A 15849-nucleotide genomic window follows, 5' to 3' on the forward strand; every position below is an offset into this window, starting at 1 on the left:
GGTGATTGGAGAAGCAGGGGCCATAGAGAAGATTGCATAGGCAGCGGCTGTACAAGAGATTGTAGAGACAGGGGCTGTACAGGAGCTTGGAGAGGCAGGGGCTGTAGAGGAGATTGGAGAGACAGGGGCTGTAGAGGAGGTTGAAGATGCAGGAGCTGTAGAGGAGATTGGGAAAAACAGAGGATGCACAGGAGATTGGAGAGGCAGGAGAAGTAGAGGATACTGGAGAGGCAGGGGCCAGAGAGGAGATTGGAGAGGCATAGGCCATAGAGGAGAATGGAGAGAGATGGACTGTAGAGGAGATTGGAGAGGCAGGGACTGTAGAGGAGATTGGAGAGGCAGAAATGTAGAGAAGATTGGAAAGGCATGGGCGGCAGAGGAGATTGGAGAGACAGGGGCTGTAGAGGAGATTCGATAAGCAGGGGCCATAGAGAAGATTGCCGAGGCAGGGGCTGTACAGGAGATTGGAGAGGCCGGGGCTCTACAGGAGGTTGGAGAGGCACGGGCTGCACAGGAGATTGGAGACGCAGGGGCTGTAGAGGAGATTGGAGAGACAGAGGATGTACAGGAGGTTGGAGAGCCAGAGGCTGTACAGGAGATTGGAGAGGCAGGGGCCATAGAGAAGTCTGGAGAGACAGGCGCTGTAGAGGAGATTGGAGAGGCAGGGGCGGCAGAGGAGATTGGAGAGACTGGTGTTGTAGAGGAGATTGGAAAGACAGAGGATGTACAGGAGATTGGAGAGGCAGGGGAAGTAGAGGAGATTAGAGAGATAGGGGCTGTAGAGGAGATTGAAGAGGCAGGGGCCGTAGAAAAAATTAGAGAGGCAGAGGCCGTACAGGAGATTGGAGAGAGAGGGTCTGTAGAGGAGATTGGAGAGGCAGCGGCTGTAGATGAGATTGGAGAGGCAGTAGAGGAGATTGGAGAGGTAATAGAGGAGATTGGAGTGGTGGCAGTGTATAGGAGAGTGGAGAGGCAAGGGCTGTAAAGAAGATTGGAGAGGTAGGGGCTGTACAGGGGCTTGGAGAGGCAGGGGCTGTCAGGAGATTGGAGAGGCAGGGGCTGTAGAGGATAATGGAGAGGCAGGGGCTGTAGAGCAGATTGGAGAGACAAGTGCTGTAGAGGTGATTGGAGAGATAATAGAGGAGATTGGAGAGGCAGCACTGTAGAGGAGATTGGAGATGCAGCGGCTGTAGAGGAGATTGGAGAGGCAGGGGCTGTAGAGCAGATTGGAGAGGCAATAGAGGAGATTGGAGAGGCGGCAGTGTATAGGAGATTGGAGAGGCAGCGGCTGTACGAGAGATTGGAGAGGCAGGGGCCGCAGAGGAGATTGGAGAGGTTGGGGCTGCTGAGGAGATTGGAGAGGTGGTAGAGAACATTGGAGAGGCTGGGGCCGCGAAGAGATTGGAGAGGCAGCACTGTAGAGAAGCTTGGAAAGGCACGGGCAGCAGAGGAGATTGGAGAGATAGGGGCTGTAGAGAAGATTGGAGAGGCAGGGGCCATAGAGATGATTGCAGAGGCAGGAGCTGTAGAGGAGATTGGAGAGGCCGGGGCTGTACAGGAGATTGGAGAGACAGGGGCTGTAGAGGAGGTTGGAGAGGCAGGGTCTGAAAAAGAGATTGGAAAGGCAGGGGCCATAGAGGAGTCTGGAGAGAGGGGCTGTAGAAGAGATTGGAGAGGCAGTGCTGTAGAGGAGATTGGAGAGGCAGGGGTAGTAGAGAAGATTGGAGAGGCAGGGGCAGTAGAGGAGATTGGAGAGACAGGGGCTGTAGAGGAGGTTGAAGAGGCAGGGGCTGCAGAGGAGATTGGAGAGGCAGGGGCTGTAGAGGAGATTGGAGAGACAGAGGATGTACTGGAGATTGGAGAGGCAGGGGCCACAGAGGAGATTGGAGAGGCAGAAATGTAGAGAAGATTGGAATGGCACGGGCGGCAGAGCAGATTGGAGAGACAGGGGCTGTAGAGGTGATTGGAGAAGCAGGGGACATAGAGAAGATTGCATAGGCAGTGGCTGTACAGGAGATTGTAGAGACAGGGGCTGTACAGGAGCTTGGAGAGGCAGGGGCTGTAGAGGAGATTGGAGAGACAGGGGCTGTAGAGGAGGTTGAAGATGCAGGAGCTGTAGAGGAGATTGGGAAAAACAGAGGATGCACAGGAGATTGGAGAGGCAGGAGAAGTAGAGGATACTGGAGAGGCAGGGGCCAGAGAGGAGATTGGAGAGGCAGAGGCCATAGAGGAGAATGGAGAGAGAGGGACTGTAGAGGAGATTGGAGAGGCAGGGACTGTAGAGGAGATTGGAGAGGCAGAAATGTAGAGAAGATTGGAAAGGCATGGGCGGCAGAGGAGATTGGAGAGACAGGGGCTGTAGAGGAGATTCGATAAGCAGGGGCCATAGAGAAGATTGCCGAGGCAGGGGCTGTACAGGAGATTGGAGAGGCCGGGGCTCTACAGGAGATTGGAGAGGCACGGGCTGTACAGGAGATTGGAGACGCAGGGGCTGTAGAGGAGATTGGAGAGACAGAGGATGTACAGGAGGTTGGAGAGCCAGAGGCTGTACAGGAGATTGGAGAGGCAGGGGCGGCAGAGGAGATTGGAGAGACAGGGGTTGTAGAGGAGATTGGAGAGACTGGTGTTGTAGAGGAGATTTGAGAGGCAGGGGCCGTAGAGAAAATTGGAGAGGCAGGGGCTCTAGGGGAGATTGGAGAGATAGGGGCTGTAGAGGAGATTGAAGAGGCAGGGGCCGTAGAAAAAATTAGAGAGGCAGAGGCCGTACAGGAGATTGGAGAGAGAGGGTCTGTAGAGGAGATTGGAGAGGCAGGGACTGTGCAGGAGTTTGGAGAGGCAGCGGCTGTAGATGAGATTGGAGAGGCAGTAGAGGAGATTGGAGAGGTAATAGAGGAGATTGGAGAGGTGGCAGTGTATAGGAGAGTGGAGAGGCAGCAGCTGTACGGGAGATTGGAGAGGCACTAGGGGAGATTGGAGAGGCAGGGGCTGTGGAGGAGATTGGAGAGGTTGGGGCTGCTAAGGAGATTGGAGAGGCAGTAGAGAAGATTGGAGAGGCTGGGACCACAGAGGAGATTGGAGAGGCAGCACTGTAGAGAAGTTTGAAAAGGGACGGGCGGCAGAGGAGTTTGGAGAGACAGGGGCTGTAGAGGAGATTGGAGAGGCAGGGGCCATAGAGAAGATTGCAGAGGCAGGGTCTGTACAGGTGATGGGAGAGGCCGGGGCTGTACAGGAGATTGGAGAGGCAGGGGCTGTACAGGAGATTTGAGAGGCAGGGGCAGTAGAGGAGATTGGAGAGGCCGGGGCTGTACAGGAGTTTGGAGAGTCAGGGGCTGTACAGGAGATTGGAGAGACAGGGGATGTGCAGAAGATTGAAGAGGCAGGGGCTGTAGAGGAGATTTGAGAGGCAGTAGAGGAGATTGGAGAGGTAGGGGTTGTAGAGGAGATTGGAGAGGCAATAGAGGAGATTGGAGAGGCGGCAGTGTATAGGAGATTGGAGAGGCAGTGGCTGTACGGGAGATTGGAGAGGCAGGGGCAGCAGAGGAGATTGGAGAGGTTGGGGCTGCTGAGGAGATTGGAGAGGCGGTAGAGAGGATTGGTGAGGCTGGGGCCGCAGAGGAGATTGGAGAGGCAACACTGTAGAGAAGATTGGAAAGGCACGGGCGGCTGAGGAGATTGGAGAGACAGGGGCTGTAGAGGAGATTGGAGAGGCAGGGGCTGTACAGGAGATTGGAGAGGCAGGGGCTGAAAAAGAGATTGGAAAGGCAGGGGCCATAGAGGAGTCTGGAGAGAGGGGCTGTTGAGGAGATTGGAGAGGCAGGGGCTGTAGAGGAGATTGGAGAGGCAGGGGCAGTAGAGAAGATTGGAGAGGTAGGGGCTGTAGAGGAGATCGGAGAGGCAGGGGCTGTAGAGGAGATTGGAGAGACAGAGGATGTACAGGAGATTGGAGAGGCAGGGGCCGCAGAGGAGATTGGAGAGGCAGAAATGCAGAGAAGATTGGAAAGGCACGGGCGGCAGAGGAGATTGGAGAGACAGGGGCTGTAGAGGTGATTGGAGAAGCAGGGGCCATAGAGAAGATTGCATAGGCAGCGGCTGTACAGGAGATTGTTGAGACAGGGGCTGTACAGGAGTTTGGAGAGTCAGGGGCTGTACAGGAGATTGGAGAGACAGGGGATGTGCAGAAGATTGAAGAGGCAGGGGCTGTAGAGGAGATTTGAGAGGCAGTAGAGGAGATTGGAGAGGTAGGGGTTGTAGAGGAGATTGGAGAGGCAATAGAGGAGATTGGAGAGGCGGCAGTGTATAGGAGATTGGAGAGGCAGCGGCTGTATGGGAGATTGGAGAGGCAGGGGCAGCAGAGGAGATTAGAGAGGTTGGGGCTGCTGAGGAGATTGGAGAGGCGGTAGAGAGGATTGGTGAGGCTGGGGCCGCAGAGGAGATTGGAGAGGCAACACTGTAGAGAAGATTGGAAAGGCACGGGCGGCTGAGGAGATTGGAGAGACAGGGGCTGTAGAGGAGATTGGAGAGGCAGGGGCTGTACAGGAGATTGGAGAGGCAGGGGCTGAAAAAGAGATTGGAAAGGCAGGGGCCATAGAAGAGTCTGGAGAGACAGGGGCTGTAGAGGAGATTGGAGAGGCAGGGGCTCTAGAAGAGTTTGGAGAGGCAGGGGCAGTAGAGAAGATTGGAGAGGCAGGGGCTGTAGAGTAGATTGGAGAGACAGGGGCTGTAGAGGAGGTTGAAGAGGAAGGGGCTGTAGAGGAGATTGGAAAGACAGAGGATGTACAGGAGATTGGAGAGGCAGGGGAAGTAGAGGATACTGGAGAGGCAGGGGCCGGTGAGGAGATTGGAGAGGCAGGGGTTGTAGAGGAGTTTGGAAAGGTTGGGGCCGGAGAGGAGATTGGAGAGGCAGAGGCCATAGTGGAGACTGGGGAGGCAGGGGAAGTAGAGGAGATTAGAGAGACAGGGGCTTTAGAGGAGATTGGAGAGTCAGGGGCCGGAGAGGAGATTGGAGAGGCAGCACTGTAGAGGAGATTGAAAAGGCACGGGTGGCAGAGTTGATTGGAGAGACAGGGGCTGTAGAGGAGATTGGAGAGGTTGGGGCCGGAGAGGAGATTGGAGAGGCAGAGGATGTACAGGAGATTGGAGAGGCAGGGGAAGTAGAGGAGATTAGAGAGACAGGGACTTTAGAGGAGATTGGAGAGTCAGGGGCCGGAGAGGAGATTGGAGAGGCAGCACTGTTGAGAAGATTGAAAAGGCACGAGTGACAGAGTTGATTGGAGAGACAGGGGCTGTAGAGGAGATTGAAGAGGCAGGGGTCATAGAGAAGATTGCAGAGGCAGGGGCTGTACAGGAGATTGGAGCGGCCAGGGCTGTACAGGAGATTGGAGAGGCAGGGGCTGTACACGAGATTGAAGAGGCAGGGGCTATAGAGGAGATTGGAGAGACAGAGGATGTACAGAAGATTGGAGAGGCAGAGGCTGTACAGGAGAGTGGACAGGCAGGGGCTGTGGGGGAGATTGGAGAGGCAGGGGCTGTAGATGAGGAGAGGCAGGGGCTGTAGAGGAGATTGGAAAGACAGAGGATGTACAGGAGATTGGAGAGGCAGGGGAAGTAGAGGAGACTGCAGAGGCAGGGGCCGGAGAGGAGATTGGAGAGGCAGAGGCCATACAGGAGACTGGAGAGACAGGGGCTTTAGAGGAGATTGTAGAGGCAGGGGCTGTAGAGGAGATTGGAGAGGCAGGGGCAGTAGAAAAAATTGGAGAGGCAGGGTTTGTACAGGAGATTGGAGAGAGAGGGACTGTAGAGGATATTCGAGAGGCAGTGACTGTGCAGGAGTTTGGAGAGGCAGGGGCTGTAGATGAGATTGGAGAGGCAGTAGAGGAGATTGGAGAGGTAATAGACGAGATTGGAGAGGCGGCAGTTTATACGAGATTGTAGAGGCAGCGGCTGTACGGGAGATTGGAGAGGCACTAGAGGAGATTGGAGAGACAGGGGCTGCAGGGGAGATTGGAGAGGTTGGGGCTGCTAAGAAGATTGGAGAGGCAGTAGAGAACATTGGAGAGGCTGGGGCCGCAGAGGAGATTAGAGAGGCAGCACTGTAGAGAAGATTGAAAAGGTACGGGCGGCAGAGGAGATTGGAGAGACAGGGACTGTAGAGGAGATTTGAGAGGCAGGGGCCATAGAGAAGATTGCAGAGGCAGGGTCTGTACAGGAGATTGGAGAGGCCGGGGCTGTACAGGAGATTGGAGATGCAGGGGCGGTAGAGGAGATTGGAGAGGCAGGGGCTATAGAGGAGATTGGAGAGACAGAGGATGTACTGGAGATTGGAGAGGCAGAGGCTGTACAGGAGATTGGAGACGCAGGGGCCATAGAGGAGATTGGAGAGACAGAGGATGTAGAGGAGATTGGAGAGGCTGGGGCTGTAGAGGAGATTGGAGTGGCAGGGGCAGTACAGGAGATTGGAGAGGCTGGGGCTGTAGACAAGATTAGAGAGGCAGGGGCTCTATAGGATATTGGAGATGCAGTACTGGAGATTCGAGAGGCAGTGCTGTAGAGGAGATTGGCGAGGCAGGGGCTATAGAGGAGATTGGAGAGACAGAGGATGTACAGAAGATTGGAGAGTCAAGGGCCGGAGAGGAGATTGGAGAGGCAGCACTGTAGAGAAGATTGAAAAGGCACGGGTGGCAGAGTTGATTGGAGAGACAGGGGCTGTAGAGGAGATTGGAGAAGTTGGGGCCGGAGAGGAGATTGGAGAGGCAGAGGCCACAGTGGAGACTGGAGAGACAGGGGCTTTAGAGGAGATTGGAGATGCAGGGGTTGTAGAGGAGGTTGAAGAGGCAGGGGCTGTAGAGGAGATTGGAAAGACAGAGGATGTACAGGAGATTGGAGAGGCAGGGGAATTAGAGGAGATTGGAGAGGCAGGGGCTGTAGAGGAGATTGGAAAGACAGAGGATGTACAGGAGATTGGAGAGGCTGGGGCTGTAGACAAGATTAGAGAGGCAGGGGCTCTATAGGATATTGGAGATGCAGTACAGGAGATTCGAGAGGCAGTGCTGTAGAGGAGATTGGAGAGGCAGGGGCTATAGAGGAGATTGGAGAGACAGAGGATGTACAGAAGATTGGAGAGTCAAGGGCCGGAGAGGAGATTGGAGAGGCAGCACTGTAGAGAAGATTGAAAAGGCACGGGTGGCAGAGTTGATTGGAGAGACAGGGGCTGTAGAGGAGATTGGAGAGGTTGGGGCCGGAGAGGAGATTGGAGAGGCAGAGACCATAGTGGAGACTGGAGAGACAGGGGCTTTAGAGGAGATTGGAGATGCAGGGGTTGTAGAGGAGGTTGAAGAGGCAGGGGCTGTAGAGGAGATTGGAAAGACAGAGGATGTACAGGAGATTGGAGAGGCAGGGGAATTAGAGGAGATTGGAGAGGCAAGGGCTGTAGAGGAGATTGGAAAGACAGAGGATGTACAGGAGATTGGAGAGGCAGGGGAAGTAGAGGAGATTAGAGAGACAGGGACTTTAGAGGAGATTGGAGAGTCAGGGGCCGGAGAGGAGATTGGAGAGGCAGCACTGTTGAGAAGATTGAAAAGGCACGAGTGGCAGAGTTGATTGGAGAGACAGGGGCTGTAGAGGAGATTGAAGAGGCAGGGGTCATAGAGAAGATTGCAGAGGCAGGGGCTGTACAGGAGATTGGAGCGGCCAGGGCTGTACAGGAGATTGGAGAGGCAGGGGCTGTACACGAGATTGAAGAGGCAGGGGCTATAGAGGAGATTGGAGAGACAGAGGATGTACAGAAGATTGGAGAGGCAGAGGCTGTACAGGAGAGTGGACAGGCAGGGGCTGTGGGGGAGATTGGAGAGGCAGGGGCTGTAGAGGAGATTGGAGAGACAGGTGCTGTAGAGGTGATTGGAGAGACAATAGAGGAGATTGGAGAGGCAGCATTGAAGAGGAGATTGGAGATGCAGGGGCTGTACAGGAGATTGGAGAGGGAGTACAGGAGATTGGAGAGGGAGTACAGGAGATTGGAGAGAAAGGGGACGTCGAGGGCATTGGAGAGGCAGTTGTTGTACAGGAGTCTGGAGAGGCAGGGGCTGTACAGGAGATTTGAGATGCAGGGGCAGTAGAGGAGATTGGAGAGGCAGGGTCGGTAGAGAAGTTTGGAGAGGCGACGGCTGTCGAGGAGCTTGGAGAGGCAGGGGCTGTAGAGGAGATTGGAGAGGCAGGGGCTCTGTACAGGAAATTGCAGAGACAGGGGCTGCAGAGGAGATTGGAGAGGCCGGGGCTGTACAGGAGATTGGAGAGTCAGGGCCTGTACAGGAGATTGGAGAGACAGGGGATGTGCACGAATTGGAGAGGCAGGGGCTGTATAGGAGATTTGAGAGGCAGTAGAGGAGATTGGAAAGGCAGAAATGTAGAGAAGATTGGAAAGGCACGGGCGGCAGAGGAGATTGGAGAGACAGGGACTGTAGAGGAGATTGGAGAGGTAGAGGCCATAGAGGAGATTGGACAGGCAGGGGTTGTAGAGGAGACTGGAGAGGCAGGTACTGTAGAGGAGATTGGAGAGGCAGGGGCCATAGAAGAGCCTAGAGAGACAAGGGCTGTAAAGGATATTGGAGAGGCGGGCGCCGTAGAGGAGATTAGAGTGGCAGGGACCGTAGAGAAAATTGGAGAGGCAGGGGCTGTACAGGAATTTGGAGAGACAGGGGCTGTAGAGGAGATTGGAGAGACACAGGATGTACAGGAGATTGGAGAGGCAGGGGAAGTAGAGGAGACTGGAGAGGCAGGGGCCAGAGAGGAGATTGGAGAGGCAGAGGCCATAGAGGAGACTGGAGAGACAGGGGCTTTAGAGGAGATTGGAGAGACAGGGACTATAGAGGAGGTTGGAGAGGCAGGGGCTGTAGAGGAGATTGGAGAGACAGCGGCTATACAGGAGATTGGAGAGGCAGTAGATGAGATTGGAGAGAAAGTGGACGTAGAGAGGATTTGAGAGTCAGGGGCTGTACAGGAGATTGGAGAGGCAGGGGCTGTGCAGGAGATTGGAGAGGCAGGGGCTATAGATGAGATTGCAGAGGGAGTAGAGGAGATTGGAGAGGTAATAGAGGAGATTGGAGAGGCAGCAGTGTATAGGAGATTAGAGAGGCAGCGGGTGTACGGGAGATTGGAGAGGCACTAGAGGAGATTGCAGAGGCAGGGGCCACAGAGGAGATTGGAGAGGCAGAAATGTAGAGAAGATTGGAAAGGCACAGGTGGCTGAGGAGATTGGAGAGACAGGGGCTGTAGAGGAGATTGGAGAGACAGGGTTTGTAGAGGAGATTGGAGAGACAGTTGTTGTAGAGGAGATTTGAGAGGCAATAGAGGAGATTGCAGAGGAGGCAGTGTAGAGGAAATTAGAGAGGCAGGGACCGTAGAGAAAATTGGAGAATCAGGGGCTGTAGGGGAGATTGGAGAGACAGGGGCTCTAGAGGAGATTGGAGAGGCAGGGGCTGAAAAAGTGATTGGAGAGGCAGGGGTCGTAGAGGAGATTGGAGAGGCAGGGGCTGTACAGGAGATTGGAGAGTCAGGGGCCGTAGAGGAGATTGGAGAGGCAGGGACTGTAGCTGAGATGGGAGAGGCAGTAGAGGAGATTGGAGAGGCAATAGAGGAGATTGGAGAGGCGGCAGTGTATAGGAGATTGGAGAGGCGGCAGTGTATAGGGGATTGGAGAGGCAGAGTTGTACGGGAGATTGGAGAGGCACTAGAGGAGATTGGGGAATCAGGGGCCGCAGAGGAGATTGGAGAGGCAGAAATGTAGAGAAGATTGGAAAGGCACGGGCGGCAGAGGAGATTGGAGAGACAGGGGCCATAGAGAAGATTGCAGAGGCAGGGGCTGTACAGGAGATTGGAGAGGCCGGCGCTGTACAGGAGATTGGAGAGGCAAGGGCTGAAAAAGAGATTGGAGAGGCAGGGGCTGTAGAGGAGATTGGAGAGGCAGGGGCTCTAGAGGAGATTGGAGAGGCAGGGGCAGTAGAGAAGATTGGAGAGGCAGGGGCTGTAGAGGAGATTGGAGAGACAGGGGCTGTAGAGGAGGTTGAAGAGGAAGGGGCTGTAGAGGAGATTGGAAACACAGAGGATGTACAGGAGATTAGAGAGACAGGGGAAGTAGAGGATACTGGAGAGGCAGGGGCCGGTGAGGAGATTGGAGAGGCAGAGGCCATAGTGTAGACTGGAGAGACAGGGGCTTTAGAGGAGATTGGAGAGGCAGAGGCCATAGTGGAGACTGGAGAGACAGGGGCTTTAGAGGAGATTGGAGAGGCAGGGGTTGTAGAGGAGGTTGAAGAGGCCGAGGCTGTAGAGCAGATTGGAAAGACAGAGGATGTACAGGAGATTGGAGAGGCAGGGGAATTAGAGGAGATTGGAGAGGCAGGGGCTTTAGAGGAGATTGGAGAGTCAGGGGCCGGAGAGGAGATTGCAGAGGCAGCACTGTAGAGAAGATTGAAAAGGCACGGGTGGCAGAGTTGATTGGAGAGACAGGGGCTGTAGAGGAGATTGGAGAGGCAGGGTCCATAGAGAAGATTGCAGAGGCAGGGGCTGTACAGGAGATTGGAGAGGCCGGGGCTGTACAGGAGATTGGACAGGCAGGGGTTGTAGAGGAGACTGGAGAGACAGAGGATGTACAGGAGATGGGAGAGGCAGAGGCTGTACAGGAGATTGGAGATGCAGGGGCTGTAGTAGAGATTGGAGAGGCAGGCGCTGTAGAGGAGATTGGAGAGGCAGGGGCCATAGAAGAGCCTGGATAGACAAGGGCTGTAAAGGAGATTGGAGTGGCGGGCGCCATAGAGGAGATTAGAGAGGCAGGGACCGTAGAGAAAATTGGAGAGGCAGGTGCTGTACAGGAATTTGGAGAGACAGCGGCTGTCGAGGAGGTTGGAGAGACAGGGGCTGTAGAGGAGGTTGGAAAGGCAGGGGCTGTAGAGGAGATTGGAAAGACAGAGGATGTACAGTAGATTGGAGAGGCAGGGGAAGTAGAGGAGACTGGAGAGGCAGGGGCTGTAGAGGAGATTGGAGAGACAGGGGCTGTAGAGGAGATTGGAGAGGCAGAGGCCATAGTGTAGACTGGAGAGACAGGGGCTTTAGAGGAGATTGGAGAGGCAGAGGCCATAGTGGAGACTGGAGAGACAGGGGCTTTAGAGGAGATTGGAGAGGCAGGGGTTGTAGAGGAGGTTGAAGAGGCCGAGGCTGTAGAGCAGATTGGAAAGACAGAGGATGTACAGGAGATTGGAGAGGCAGGGGAATTAGAGGAGATTGGAGAGGCAGGGGCTTTAGAGGAGATTGGAGAGGTTGGGGCCGGAGCGGAGATTGGAGAGGCAGAGGCCATAGTGGAGACTGGAGAGACAGGGGCTTTAGAGGAGATTGGAGAGGCAGGGGCTGTAGAGGAGATTGGAAAGACAGAGGATGTACAGGGGATTAGAGAGGCAGGGGAAGTAGAGGAGATTGGAGAGACAGGGGCTTTAGAGGAGATTGGAGAGTCAGGGGCCGGAGAGGAGATTGCAGAGGCAGCACTGTAGAGAAGATTGAAAAGGCACGGGTGGCAGAGTTGATTGGAGAGACAGGGGCTGTAGAGGAGATAGGAGAGGCAGGGGCCATAGAGAAGATTGCAGAGGCAGGGGCTGTACAGGAGATTGGAGAGGCCGGGGCTGCACAGGAGATTGGACAGGCAGGGGTTGTAGAGGAGACTGGAGAGACAGAGGATGTACAGGAGATGGGAGAGGCAGAGGCTGTACAGGAGATTGGAGATGCAGGGGCTGTAGTAGAGATTGGAGAGGCAGGTGCTGTAGAGGAGATTGGAGAGGCAGGGGCCATAGAAGAGCCTGGATAGACAAGGGCTGTAAAGGAGATTGGAGTGGCGGGCGCCATAGAGGAGATTAGAGAGGCAGGGACCGTAGAGAAAATTGGAGAGGCAGGTGCTGTACAGGAATTTGGAGAGACAGCGGCTGTCGAGGAGGTTGGAGAGACAGGGGCTGTAGAGGAGGTTGGAGAGGCAGGGGCTGTAGAGGAGATTGGAGAGACAGGGGCCATAGAGAAGATTGCAGAGGCAGGGGCTGTACAGGAGATTGGAGAGGCCGGCGCTGTACAGGAGATTGGAGAGGCAAGGGCTGAAAAAGAGATTGGAGAGGCAGGGGCTGTTGAGGAGATTGGAGAGGCAGGGGCTCTAGAGGAGATTGGAGAGGCAGGGGCAGTAGAGAAGATTGGAGAGGCAGGGGCTGTAGAGGAGATTGGAGAGACAGGGGCTGTAGAGGAGGTTGAAGAGGAAGGGGCTGTAGAGGAGAATGGAAACACAGAGGATGTACAGGAGATTAGAGAGACAGGGGAAGTAGAGGATACTGGAGAGGCAGTGGCCGGTGAGGAGATTGGAGAGGCAGAGGCCATAGTGTAGACTGGAGAGACAGGGGCTTTAGAGGAGATTGGAGAGGCAGAGGCCATAGTGGAGACTGGAGAGACAGGGGCTTTAGAGGAGATTGGAGAGGCAGGGGTTGTAGAGGAGGTTGAAGAGGCCGAGGCTGTAGAGCAGATTGGAAAGACAGAGGATGTACAGGAGATTGGAGAGGCAGGGGAATTAGAGGAGATTGGAGAGGCAGGGGCTTTAGAGGAGATTGGAGAGTCAGGGGCCGGAGAGGAGATTGCAGAGGCAGCACTGTAGAGAAGATTGAAAAGGCACGGGTGGCAGAGTTGATTGGAGAGACAGGGGCTGTAGAGGAGATTGGAGAGGCAGGGGCCATAGAGAAGATTGCAGAGGCAGGGGCTGTACAGGAGATTGGAGAGGCCGGGGCTGTACAGGAGATTGGACAGGCAGGGGTTGTAGAGGAGACTGGAGAGACAGAGGATGTACAGGAGATGGGAGAGGCAGAGGCTGTACAGGAGATTGGAGATGCAGGGGCTGTAGTAGAGATTGGAGAGGCAGGTGCTGTAGAGGAGGTTGGAGAGGCAGGGGCCATAGAAGAGCCTGGATAGACAAGGGCTGTAAAGGAGATTGGAGTGGCGGGCGCCATAGAGGAGATTAGAGAGGCAGGGACCGTAGAGAAAATTGGAGAGGCAGGTGCTGTACAGGAATTTGGAGAGACAGCGGCTGTCGAGGAGGTTGGAGAGACAGGGGCTGTAGAGGAGGTTGGAGAGGCAGGGGCTGTAGAGGAGATTGGAAAGACAGAGGATGTACAGTAGATTGGAGAGGCAGGGGAAGTAGAGGAGACTGGAGAGGCAGGGGCTGTAGAGGAGATTGGAGAGACAGGGGCTGTAGAGGAGATTGGAGAGGCAGAGGCCATAGTGTAGACTGGAGAGACAGGGGCCTTAGAGGAGATTGGAGAGGCAGAGGCCATAGTGGAGACTGGAGAGACAGGGGCTTTAGAGGAGATTGGAGAGGCAGGGGTTGTAGAGGAGGTTGAAGAGGCCGAGGCTGTAGAGCAGATTGGAAAGACAGAGGATGTACAGGAGATTGGAGAGACAGGGGCTGTAGAGGAGATTGGAGAGACAGGGGCTGTAGAGGAGATTGGAGAGCAGGGGTTGTAGAGGAGATTTGAGAGGCATTAGAGGAGATTGCAGAGGCGGCAGTGTAGAGGAGATTGGAGAGACAGGAGCTGTACAGCAGATTGGAGAGACAGGGCCTGTGCAGGAGATTGGAGAGGCAGAGGCTGTAGATGAGATTGGAGAGGGAGTAGAGGAGATTGGAGAGGTAATAGAGGAGATTGGAGAGGCGGCAGTGAATAGGAGATTGGAGAGGCAGCGGCTGTACGGGAGATTGGAGAGGCACTAGAGGAGATTGGAGAGGAAGGGGCCGCAGAGGAGATTGGAGAGGCAGAAATGTAGAGAAGATTGGAAAGGCACGGGCGGCAGAGGAGATTGGAGAGACAGGGACTGTAGAGAAGATTGGAGAGGTAGAGGCCATAGAGGAGATTGGACAGGCAGGGGTTGTAGAGGAGACTGGAGAGACAGGGGCCGGAGAGGAGATTGGAGAGGCAGAGGCCATAGAGGAGACTGGAGAGACAGGGGCTTTAGCGGAGATTGGAGAGACAGGGACTATAGAGGAGGTTGGAGAGGCAGGGGCTGTAGAGGAGATTGGAGAGTCAGCAGCTATACAGGAGATTGGAGAGGCAGTAGAGGAGATTGGAGAGAAAGTGGACGTAGAGGGGATTTGAGAGTCAGGGGCTGTACAGGAGATTGGAGAGGCAGGGGCTGTGCAGGAGATTGGAGAGGCAGGGGCTATAGATGAGATTGCAGCGGGTGTACGGGAGATTGGAGAGGCACTAGAGGAGATTGCAGAGGCAGGGGCCGCAGAGGAGATTGGAGAGGCAGAAATGTAGAGAAGATTGGAAAGGCACGGGTGGCTGAGGAGATTGGAGAGACAGGGGCTGTAGAGGAGATTGGAGAAGCAGGGGCCATAGAGAAGATTGCAGAGGCAGGGGCTGTACAGGAGATTGGAGAGGCCGGGGCTCTACAGGAGATTGGAGAGGCACGGGCTGTACAGGAGATTGGAGAGGCAGGGGCTGTAGAGGAGATTGGAGAGACAGAGGATGTACAGGAGATTGGAGAGCCAGAGGCTTTACAGGAGATTGGAGAGGCAGGGGCCATAGAGAAGTCTGGAGAGAGAGAGGGGCTGTAGAGGAGATTGGAGAGTCAGGGGCTGTAGAAGAGATTGGAGAGGCAGGGGCAGTAGAGAAGATTGGAGAGGCAGGGGCTGTAGAGGAGATTGAAGAGACAGAGGATGTACAGGAGATTGGAGAGCCAGAGGTTGTACAGGAGATTGGAGAGGCCGGGGCTGAAAAAGAGATTGGAGAGGCAGGGGCTATGGAGGAGTCTGGAGAGACAGGGGCTGTAGAGGAGATTGGAGAGGCAGGGGCTGTAGAGGAGATTGGAGAGGCAGGGGCTGTAGAGGAGGTTGAAGAGGCAGGGGCTGTAGAGGAGATTGGAGAGTCAGGGGCCGTAGAGGAGATTGGAGAGTCAGAGACTGCAGAGGAGATTGGAAGGCAGGGGCCGTAGAGGAGATTGGAGAGGCAGGGGCCGTAGAGAAAATTGGAGAGGCAGGGTCTGTACGGGAGATTGGAGAGAGAAGGACTGTAGAGGAGATTGGAGAGGCTGGGGCTGCAGAGGAGATTGGAGAGGCAGGGACTGTGCAGGAGATTGGAGAGGCAGTAGAGGAGATTGGAGAGGTAATAGAGGAGATTGGAGAGGCAGCAGTGTATAGGGGATTGGAGAGGCAGCGGCTGTACGGGAGATTGAAGAGGTACTAGAGGAGATTGGAGAATCAGGGGCCGCAGAGGAGATTGGAGAGACAGAAATGAAGAGAAGATTGGAAAGGCACGGGCGGCAGAGGAGATTGGAGAAGCAGGGACTGAAAAAGAGATTGTAGAGGAAGGGGCTGTAGAGGAGATTGGAAAGACAGAGGATGTACAGGAGATTGGAGAGGCAGGGGAAGTAGAGGATATTGGAGAAGCAGCGGCCGGTGAGGAGATTCGAGAGGCAGAGACCATAGAGGAGACTGGAGAGACAGGGGCTTTAGAGGAGATTGGAGAGGCAGGGGTTGTAGAGGAGTTTGGAAAGGTTGGGGCCGGAGAGGAGATTGGAGAGGCAGAGGCCATAGTGGAGACTGGAGAGACAGGGGCTTTAGAGGAGATTGGAGAGGCAGGGGTTGTAGAGGAGGTTGAAGAGGCTGGGGCTGTAGAGGAGATTGGAAAGACAGAGGATGTACAGGAGATTGGAGAGGCAGGGGCATTAGAGGAGATTGAAGACGCAGGGGCTGTAGAGGAGGTTGAAGAGGAAGGGGCTGTAGAGGAGATTGGAAACACAGAGGATGTACAGGAGATTAGAGAGACAGGGGAAGTAGAGGATACTGGA

The sequence above is a fragment of the Mobula birostris genome, chromosome 10 (assembly GCF_030028105.1).
Source record: "Mobula birostris isolate sMobBir1 chromosome 10, sMobBir1.hap1, whole genome shotgun sequence".
Classification (NCBI taxonomy): Eukaryota; Metazoa; Chordata; class Chondrichthyes; order Myliobatiformes; family Myliobatidae; genus Mobula; species Mobula birostris.